The 11,417-nt window shown below is 39.6% G+C and overlaps 1 protein-coding gene across 3 annotated transcripts in view; it reads right to left on the reverse strand.

Moving 5' to 3' along the window:
• Positions 1-10,453, reverse strand: part of SHOC2 (SHOC2 leucine rich repeat scaffold protein) — a 107,769-nt gene extending 97,316 nt beyond the window's left edge. Inside the window, exons 1-2 of one of the 3 annotated variants that reach the window (XM_032793530.2) lie at positions 10,353-10,411; positions 9,194-9,375 (exon numbers count right to left, since the gene is read on the reverse strand). The gene's annotated coding sequence lies outside the window, so the exon portion shown is untranslated. Of the gene's footprint in view, positions 1-9,193; positions 9,508-10,352 lie in introns of those variants that run through there. The other 2 variants (XM_032793533.2, XM_032793531.2) reach the window with 2 other exon arrangements.
• Between the last annotated feature and the right edge of the window lie 964 nt (positions 10,454-11,417).

Raw genomic sequence — 11,417 nt, forward strand, 5'->3', positions numbered from 1 at the left:
TTACTTCCCCCACCAGACCTGCCACTTCCAAGTAGAAACCACACAACACATTACATGTCACCAAGCAAGCTACTAATCAGTTTTCCCAGTACACGAGCCAGCAAACCAGCAGTAAAACACAAACATAACAGGCAACAATCTGCCCTAATTTGCACCTAGTACAATACACTTGTACCATGCACTTCAAAGGAATTACACAAGGCGCAAGTCAGCACAAAATTTGCCCCCTTCAGTACAAGTTCCTACTGTTGTAATTCAAATAATTTGCTGACACAAATCTCTTTTCTCTTATGACTAAGCAGAAGTTTAGATTAACAAAACCCTGATAAACTTAATACAAAAATAATCATCCAAAATTAAATTCAATACAGTTGGAACCCTTTGCCAGTAGTATACAATTCTGTTTGGCTTGAAAGTAACTTTTTAGTTATTTTTCAATTTTTATGTAAATTGTATGTTACTAAACTCAGTAATACAAACTGATGAAAAAATATTTCCACTGATGGTAATTGAAGTTTACTGCTAGGCAAAGTAAGAAAAAATGCAGCTTGAGAATTAGAATTTGATTTAATAATATTTACTTTGTATAATTTGACATGTGATGTTAACAATTTGTGTTTTAAATTATAAAACTTTAACTTTTTGAATCTCAACATCTAGTAATTAAATAATTGTCTGCATTATCTCCTGCACCTGTGAAAATTTAAAATAGTTAAAAAAATTCTTAACCAAACATTATCTACTGAAATTATTAAAGTATCAAATTCTGCCAATCCTGCATGTTACACAAAGACAGCTACTAAATTTTAGAATATATTAGAAAAAAATTGTTACAGGCTTAACAGCAGTTCAAGCCACTTTTTATGTCATCATTTGGTTTCACCTTTCCCCATAATAAATTAATTGTGAGAAGCAGCTACTTTTGTATATTTTCTACAAGATGTTTTGTTTTTTAATACCTTTGATTACATACTCATCTGTCAACAATATACATATGTAAACAAATACCCTGCTATCACAGGCAATACAAGACTGAGTTTTCAAGGCAAATCCCTCATATTCTTCTCTGATCAGCATTTTATATAACACACATACTACTACATACAGAGCTTCTCTGGTAGCCCTTCACTTCCTTGTTTAGAAGGTAATATTTGCACTGTTTATTTTTATGAAGATCTATTTTAGGCTGCTATGGGCTTTTGTTTACATATTAAACCACCTGATGCCTCCAGCTTTTACAGGAGCCGTATAGTTTGCTAGTGATGTCATGTTCTCTCCCATACATTCAGTGAGCTCCCTGTAACAAAAGGCTTCTAAAAAGAACTTAACATTTATGGAACTATAAAGGGAAAGGCCTCTGCCTACTCATCCGTTAGGATTAAATAAACATTCTTAATGCACGGTTCTACTTTTCAGATGCAGCTGATTGAAGCCATGGGAAAAATACTAAGCAATTGTCTTGGCAGCACAAAATCCACAAAGTTACAACTTCACAGATATTAGAATTCATACAATAAAAACTGAAAGGGTCAAGCAACTCTTATTTTTACCTTGGCCAATCAAGCAAGTTTTCCTTTTGATTACAGGCTCGTTAAAGGGAAAGGAAGTAGGTATCAATATTTTACTTGACTGCATACAACACAGGAGAAAGAAACATCTGTTGTTTGATTAAGGATTTGAATTAGTCTTTCCTATTCTACATGCTACACTGTCTACATTTGCTTTGTACAGGGACCATAGATAATTATTCAGAAAATATTCCATTAATTTAGACTTACTGTGTTGTCATACAAAGCTTTAAATTACAGTGACACTGAATTGGTTTCTCTTGTTAAAAAACAGACTATCCTCTGCAAGCTCTTTTCCCCCCAAAATGTTAAAGTAATCAAAACCATTTGGAGATAATGTAAATGTTTCTACTTCCATACTGGTATTAGTAAACACTGTTAATTTCATGAGTTATACCACAAAGCAATATAATTTAGAGACTATAAAAAGGTAGCGAAAATCTTAAATACAAGAGACTGGTAGCTCAGATATCACTGTTATAGTAGATATGTACTGGAAATATGAGCAGAAAAGCCATAGCCTGACTAAAACATGGAGACTGAACTCCTCTTATCAAGATTAGGGTGATTTGGGAGCGTGGAGGAGAGAGGAAGAAAAGTTTGCAACATCATGATCCACTGCAAACACAGCTTGAGGATAAAGAGTGGGCTTCCGTCTCCCTGGCTGCCAATCAGGTAGCTTTCCAACGGCACAAAATTCATGTTAAAAACATCTTAATCTATGCAAACTGTAGGGGGAGGTGGTTCTTCTACAAATTCAAGCTTTCATTTTAAAAGATGGTTCAATTTCTAGCAGTGACAATTAAGATTCCCTTTAGATTTTGAGTACTCTATATCTAACGATTTGAAAATCCCATGGCAGAACTGGTAACCAGTTGTGCTGTGTTCTTCAAGACACCACAGCAAGGTTACATGTGTTACAATCTAGAAATAATTAAAAGCCAAACGCATGTGAAAAATCAGAAGTATCGGCTAAAATTTCTCAGTCTCTTGGTTGCAAGATTATTTTTACTTCTTCACTAAATACAGTACTCTTTAATCTTACACTTCATGGAAATGATTGTTGTCACCATAGTTACTTCATCTAAACTCCTGGAATTCACACTGCAAGATTTCACTATCATGAATACTGTTAAAAATGAAATGTTCAAGTAATATATATTACACTTTTTTGGCAGCACTTGCAGGACACTATTAAGAGGTCCATGACTGCAGGAGAGCTGAGAGAAATTTTATTGTTTTGCAATATTTGTCACTTGCAAGTTGAGGCCCTCCCAGATTTTCATAATTAGATATCTTTAATTCCAACAGCAGGACCAATCCTTATTTCATGAAATTTCTTAGCTATCTCCTTGTCATATTATTCAAGGAGGTTTTACAAATTTAAACATGCCAATTTACTTACATTAGGACATTTAGAAACAGGAAAAGCTCATCGGCTCAAACTTGCCTATCATTTTTGAGTGTTGTTTACATCAGTTTGCAAAGACAGTGTAAAAGAGTAAACCCTAAAATTATAGTTAATAAAGCAAAACAATATAGATAACTACTTGCTATGTAATTGTCTCCCCATATATATTGTTGCCATATCACAAGAAAAGGCAGTATCTAAGGAAAATGAATTTTTAATTAACTGCATTTTGTCCCTACATGGCTAGCAATCATGAGAACACCCAAAACTTCAGTGGTGAAATAAGATTGCCATTGACAGATAAAATGAATATTCAGTCAGACTACTGTAAGAACCTAACTAGAGATAAAGCCAGGCAGTGCTTGAACTGCAAGGAGACCATCTCTCTTTGGGATTTGCCATGACGACGATGACAACTAAATTCAAATTTCGGCAAAAAATGATATTTTATGGTAGTAAAAACAACACAGAACATCTGCTCACCAATACAGTCAGGTTAATAGCAGGCTAGTCAGCATCACTTAACAGCTTTGAAAAGGAACCTCATAACAGACGAAGCATCTGTCCCTTTCAGTTCTCACAAATTGTGCCTCGATTCAGTCATATGAGTGTGTAGATACTGTCAACAAAAACTAAGAATCCCTTTAGTAATGTTAATCATATGTTGTATAGACTTTATTACCATGCTACCTAAACAAGGGAGCCTGATTCTGCATTCTTTGCACATGCAACATTCCCAGTGAAATCTACCGGACTTTGGGGTACACAAGGAATGCACGGGCAAGTTCCAAGTAAACAACAGTTCTGCAACCTCATATATAAAATAGTTTTGGAAATAGTTGGTGAAAAGAATCACCTATGCTTAAAAAAAAGCTGTTTTATCTCCAAATGCCTATATCAACATGTGGGCAGAAAGGGTGGGAGACTAGAACATGGATAAATGAAAATTTTACCTCACCACAAACAGGCTTCATCACTTAATGATGTGCTTCAGAACCCCCCTGAAAAACACTGCCAGCCATGAACAAGATCTACGTTCAAATAAAGACTCTATTTTAAAACACCAACAGGCTAGGCAGTAAGAGAGTGAACCGAGATGTGCTGCAATATTGAGACAGCCATTATAATGTAAGTGTGTAAGGTATTAAAAAGTCTATATAAGGTGCACAGCTTCTGTGATCTATATATAATGCTAAAATAACGAACAATCAGAATCCATACATAATGATAAGCCTCCAAGTATTGGAGTACACAGGTCCATTGAATCATGCATCCGACGAAAGCTCATGCTCCAAAACGTCTGTTAGTCTATAAGGTGCCACAAGACTCTTTGCTGCTTTTACAGATCCAGACTAGCACGGCTACCCCTCTGATACTTGTATAATCATCATAATTCCACAGGCATACTGTCGTTTTATGGATCACATCATATACCCTGACCACACTTTGGATGTGTGCCACTTTAAGAGGCAGATGTAGGCACACAAAGGACTGGTGTGAGAAAGGTAAGAGTAAACTACATCCAATTTGCTCTGAACATCACATGTCCCATGATGAACATTTAGGTTCCCATATAGCTTGTGTCACAAATAATATCCCTTTTAGAACGATGATTGCCACTTGCAACCAAGAGTCAAGTTTTAAATATAAACTCTTTTCAAAATATATTTACATGATTTTCACATGATGAAGTGTACTCTTCAGCACAAGAATGTTCACAACTAAAGGGGTATGTATTTCATGCAACTTAAAATTCAATATATATTTAGAAAACAAAGATGCACTTTAACATCACCAGCACACAGACTACAAGTTATTCTTTGGCACACATGGAAAGGGAACTCAGAGGGAAAAGTTAAAACTGTTCCAGCTTTTCCTATTTCTTACTTTTCAAAGGACTGTGATATGTCTAAATAATTAACAGTAAACCAATAAAATGCTAAAAGAACTAAGGATATAGACATGCCAAAATCATTAAAAGAGCTCTTTGAGCATCCACAGTGGGACCAATTTACACTACTTCAGGGTATTCTAGCATGTTTTAGCTCTGAGCAGCATGTATCACTTTACGAGATCATGTACTGTAATATTTTCCTTACAATATACCACAGATTCTTCTTACTCTGTACTGATCTTTACTGGGCTGAAATTAACTATGTGATGTGAAGTCTGAGGCTTTTAAAAAGAATTACAAACACAGCACAATCTATTTATTTATTTTTAAAGAGAAGCACATATACTACCTAGAGGTTAATGATGGTACAACTCCTTTGGAATCAGAGCCATCTCTTTATAAAGAAATACTATGCTGAACAGAGTTTGATTCCAGAATATGCCGCTATTTAAAGAGAGGTTTAGTACTGTGTTACCTAAATAACATTGGATCTCAGTAGTGCAGGCACAGTGAGCATAAAAATTAAAATGTTAGTACCTCAAATATTACTGTTATCATCACGCTACAAGTTGTATCTCAACATATTTTGTAACATACCAAACTGTATTTCAGACACACAGAAAATATGCAGTATTGTCAGATAGGGCAATTGTAATGTAAACAAGGATTATTTTAGTCTTTACAAGCTTGACGGGGAGGCTGTTAAATCTTCCATATCATCAGTTCCTTTCCTCCTCCAAAAAAAAAAAAAATCTCCATAAAGAGATGCAGTCATCTCCTCCAAGATAAAGCACAACGCAATGTGTAATCAAAATTAAATGTATGGATATAAAAAAGAGAAAGGGAAAAATACAAAGATTTGTTCAATCCTAAAAGCATCCGCAACCAACCACCCCAGGAAAAAAATACACGTAATAAACTTCAGATAATTTCAGAAAACCTGCTGATCCATCATCAGGACTTGTTAACAGGACTCCCCAACAGTGGGTTAAATTAACATTTGGGCTAGTGCAACACACCAACATTTACTTAACACTCCCCGACAAGGATGTAGCCAGAAGCCTCACACTGCTGCCACACTACCAAGGTAACCTGTACCAGACACAGTAAGCGTCAAGCTCCTCTGAAAGACACTGAAAAAGCCAACACCTAACTGAGGATGGGAAAAGAGAAATAGTCATCAGAATATGATGGGAGATGGAGATAATTTAGGGAACCATCTCAGCTGTAGCTAGATAGAGAGAAGAGGAAAAAAAGACAATCCCCAGCACAAACAAAGAGGAGTCCTTGTGGCACCTTAGAAACTAACAAATTTATTTGGGCATAAGCTTTTGTGGGCTAGAACCCACTTCATCAGATGCATAAAGTGAAAAATACAGGAGCAGGTATAAATACATGAAAGGATGGGAGTTGCCTTACCAAGTGTGCGGTCAGCCTAACGAGACAATTCACTTAACAGCAGGATACCAAGGGAGGACCAAGTGCAGTTAGCGTGGAGGGCAATTCTTCATCATCATTTCTCAGAAGTTTGAAAAAGCCAATAGCAAGGGAGAATTCTCTGTATTTAATCATCATTCAAATTTAAATGATAAAGGCTGATATTTTAGCCACATCTGAAATATTCAAATACTTTCCCAGTGAGAATTTTATTCCTTATTGTAAAATGCAATCTTTCCAAAAGATACTGTTCTTGGACCCTGAGCACATCTTCCCCACCAATCTTTAGATATCTATTAGACAAAGTTGATACCAATGTAAACTGTCTAGTTTTACATTCTTAATCCAGTTAAGATATGGACATGCAAAGACTTTTAGGTATGTACTAAACAGCCCTAGACATGGTGTACATATATTGCACACATACACACACAAGTGAACAGTTCCTTCATGATGACAATACTGAAATAAGGACCATCACACATTCTTTCAGCAGACACGCTCATTTCATAGAAAGCCATGATCATGTAACAACAAATGCAAGGATTTCCTAATGGGAGCACACACAATGAAAATGTTAAAAGAAAACCACATGCAGAAAGCTACAAAAAATATTCATTGGTCAGATGGAAGTTTTTCAATAATCTAGTGTTCTTAAAGTAGAGTACTTCCATTAGTGTGATATAATTGTTAAGATAACAAAGGAATGCCCCCCCACCCCCAACTCCCTTGCCTTACAGATGTGTCATGTTAGGAAGACAGAACTATACCAGGATTAGCAGCTTGTCAGAACTAGTACTATTTACCAACCCTACCTCTGCTGTTATGTGATGTAGGGGATTCTAATTTACATTTCTGTAAGAAGTAGAATAGGGAATATTACGTTGCTCTGATTCTGACAAAACATGGAAAAAGCATTCCCTTTCCAAATGAGGAATCCAAGATATATCAATGATATTTTTTGTTCAAAATGATCTTGCTTTACTATCAGATTATACGTAGGTGATTGTTGCCTGATCATTTCATTTGTTACAGCTACAGAAATCCAGCCCCTCAGAAAAACAAGTGTGTGTGTGTGTATATGTGTGTATATATAAAATGTTTAACATGAACTGAAAGGATCCAGCTGCAACCTCCTAAATCTTTCATTTTACTTCCTCAGAGCTCAAGATTAACCAAACAGGAAATCAAAATATTCAAGTTCAAATCTTTTTAACAAGAATTGATAATATTAGGGATTTTTTTTTAATTGGAATGCATCTACAATACAGTATTAAACTTTCAAGATGCAGAAATCCTTTTAAGAAATCAGCCTGAGGTTATATTGAGATCATTATACAAGCTATGCTTAAAATATGGCTGTACATGTTGTATTACTTAATATGACCACTACCTTCTTCAGGCCCTTAAATTTTATAAACAGATGCATCCAATAATACCTAAAGATAGATAGATAGATCTATAGTTCCATGAAAAGCATGTGATTTTTTTCCTATTAGAAACAAGTAAAAAGAGAGAGAGAGACACACACACAAAATAATTTGTCAAAAAATCATTGGCTAATTTTTGTTTCAGCAATTTTTGGTTCCAAAAGGCTGAGACTGTGTCACTACTGCAGCAGTTACAATACATGCAATTAAAACTCAATCACTAATATTCTGCTGAGGAAAGGTCTTTGTGCACATGCATGCATAATTACATAAAATGCATGCTTTCACAAACCGTATCAATTTCAAATACATTAACTAAAAATTACAATTAGCATAATCTTTTGCTACTTTTTAATTTAATATATGACTTTTTTTAAAAATTTCCATAACTACTTTTATAAATCCCTGTGCAGTCTGAATGCAATATTTCTCCATTAAACTTCAGTCATGCTGAACTGCTAAGTAGTTCACATACAAACACAACTGTAGTCAAGTATATGCAACAATCCAATACAATTATGATTACTATAACTCTCTAGTGACTTAAAGATACATTTGTGCAATTTACATAGACAATGAACACACTTTTTATAACCTCATGTGTATTAGAAGCTGTCACTAAATGTTCTTCAAAACAGTTCAAATACAAAAAATTATTTTATTGCAGAATACATACTTTTAAAGAGAGCCTTTTTGTATGGCTCCAACAGAATTGCCACAAAATAAATGCAGTGAAACAGGAAAATGGGGGAGAGGGATAGCTAGTACAGCCACGTAGTAGACGTAATGATTACCCTGAATGTCAGGTAATCATTACTCTGTATGTTAGTTGCTACTAAACACATACATAGAGCATCCTTAATTTCTCTTCAGCCTGCTCGCAACATTTTGTTTGGAGGGAAGATAGAGTTGTAAAAACTGTGCTTCCTTATTCTTTTTAATATCACCATTTCACTATATGAAGACGACAATGTATCATAAAGTAGTATCCCAAGCTGCAGGGAGGCAGGATACCACTGATTAAGTGCTAACTATACACTAAAGAAATTCACACACGGGCACACAATATGCAGTAATTTGAGTTCATCCCACCTGCTCATAAACCTGGAGGCTATACAGCTGATCCATATCATAGCTGGCAAACAAATGCCAGGCAAAGGTTTATTAACACTGTTCCCTGCAAAGCGGGGGGCAACAAACAATATATTTTTAAATAATGACTGCTATGTTTTGTCTCCTGCAAGTGTTTGAACCTGCCCATAACCAGTCTCTGGAAAGGGTTTCCCCTGATAATTATAAAGCTGACAACACCCCTCACTTTGTTTATAGCAGGAGTGGGGAGGGAGCACACAGAAGATATATTTTTAAAGCATGACACCATGGCATTTTATTTCAAAACCAATAGCCGCCATATCCATGCCCCTCCCCCCTTCTCCCAATAAGCCTGTTTTACCTGCTCATAAAGGGGTCTTAGTGCCTTTGTGTTTGGGGCTTCCTGCTTCTGCTCTCTACCATCTCGGCTGTTGTTCCTGCTTCTTCTGTCTTGCTGCCCTTTAGGCCCAGCCCCTGCCTGCTGTCAGCAACGGCAGCTTCAGCCCAGCCTGGAGCCGAGACTCCTCCACCTACAGGCTCTCCCTGGCAGCAGCAAGTGATGTGAGAGTGTCTGTAGCTAGTGCTACAGAACATAACCCTTTCACCACCACAACAGTCTCTCCAGTCCCTTCTCTCTCCACCCTTTCCTCTGCCTTAAGCCACTGCCACTGGCTTCCCCTCACCCCACTCCTCAGCTGTCCCCCCCACAGCCTCACTACCTCACCCCTACTCCACCCCGATTTCCCTCAACCACTCCCTCCATCTCCCACTCCCCATGTTCAAACCCCTCCATTCCTCAATCCCCTCCATTCACCAGCGTCCTAACCCCCAACTCCCTCTACCCCCAGCCCCCTATTATCTAACCCCACCTCAGTTCCCTCCACTCCCCTATTCCCTAACCCGCTCTACCCCCGAACCCCTCCAGCCCCAGCCCCCTATTCCTACCCAGCCTAACTCTCTGTATCCCCCAAACCCCTCCACCCACCCCTATCCCAAACCTCTCTTCCCTAATCCCCCATTCCGAACCCCTCCACCCTCTGCCCCTATTCCCTACCCTAACCCCTCAACTCCCTCCACTCCCCCAACCCCCTATTCCCACCCCCAGCCCCTAACTCCTCATCCCAGTCTCCCTATTCCTAACCCACCCCCACACCCAACGCTCCACCCCACCGCCAATTCCTAACCACAAGTCCTCCACCCCGCCTCCTATTCCTAACTCCCAACCAACTGCTCCAACCTATTCCAAACCCTCCAACCCCAACTCTACCTCCCAGGCCCCTATTCCCGAACCCCCAAGTCCCTCCACCCTCAGCCCCCTATTCCCTAACCCCCACCCCCAAATTGTCTCCAACCCTAGCCCCCTATTCCCCACCCCCTGCTGCAGCCCCACCGAGCTCATCCCCACACCCCTAGCTCCCCTCTCACACCCAAGCTTGCTTCTCCGTGCCAACCGCCCAGCCACCCGCCTCTCCACACAACCCTCCCTCGGTGACCCCTGCCTCCCGTCCTGCCCCACTCACCGTGAAAAATCCGCCATCCTCCTCAGCCACTCTCAGGCCCGGCCCGGCCCCGCCGCCCCCCCTGCCGGCTGCCGTCATCGCGCAGCGACCCGTCACGGGACTCCGCACCCACAGGCCTCCGCCACACCATAGAGAGCGGCAGGTAGAGCGCCGCGTGGCGCCGCCATCTTGGATTAGGGCGGAAGTGCCCTTGTTGCCATGGTCACGGTTGGGCAATGACTGGGTTGGGGTTTTTTTGTTTAAAAAAGAAGGTTAAAATAAAGGAAACTGGTAAATGCTACAAGGCGGCGAGTAAAAAATAATGGAAAAAAAGACAAATATAGCCATGTTCCCACTCCCCCACCATGAGGGGTCCCACCATGGACACTCCCGTGCCCTAGCCTGGCATAATGGGCCTCGGGATGTAACACCCCATGCCCTTCCCAACACTATCAGAGGCCCCACAGGCCAACACCCACCACCCTCTGCCATGAGCAGCCCCTTCTTTTACTAGTGTTCTGACAGTACTTGGTCTATCGCCTTAGCGAGCTCGGAACAATCTAGTCCAGCCTCCCTGACCCTGCTCTGGGCCTTAGCGGGAGTCTCTAATACACGGATTCAGAGCTTTCTCCCCCTCCCTAAGCATGCAGGGGGCAGGTGTTAATCCCACAAAACCATCCCTCCCTGCAAGCACTCCCTTGTTAAATAGACGTTAATGAACACGAACCTTTGCCACTCTATCCCACGGCTCACAGTGTTGGCTGTTTGTCTGGAAGCCCCAGCTGCTGGAATCAGGAGACTAAGTGCGAATCTCAGCTTTCATTTAAAAAAAATAGCAAGTGTTGCATAGAAAAGCTGGAAAATGTGACTCGTGCCCCCTCAAGGCTCAGAAACTGAAAAGAACCCCAAATTTGATATTTTTAATAACATAAGAACAGCCATACTGGGTCAAACCAATAGTCCATCTAGCCCAGTGTCCTGTCTTCCACCAGTGATTGGTGCCAGGTGCTTTAGATGGAATGAACAGAACAGGGCAATTATCGAGTGATCCATCCCATTGTCCAGTCCAAGCTTCTAGCAGTCAGA

The sequence above is a fragment of the Chelonoidis abingdonii genome, unplaced genomic scaffold (assembly GCF_003597395.2).
Source record: "Chelonoidis abingdonii isolate Lonesome George unplaced genomic scaffold, CheloAbing_2.0 scaffold0027, whole genome shotgun sequence".
NCBI lineage: Eukaryota > Metazoa > Chordata > Testudines > Testudinidae > Chelonoidis > Chelonoidis abingdonii.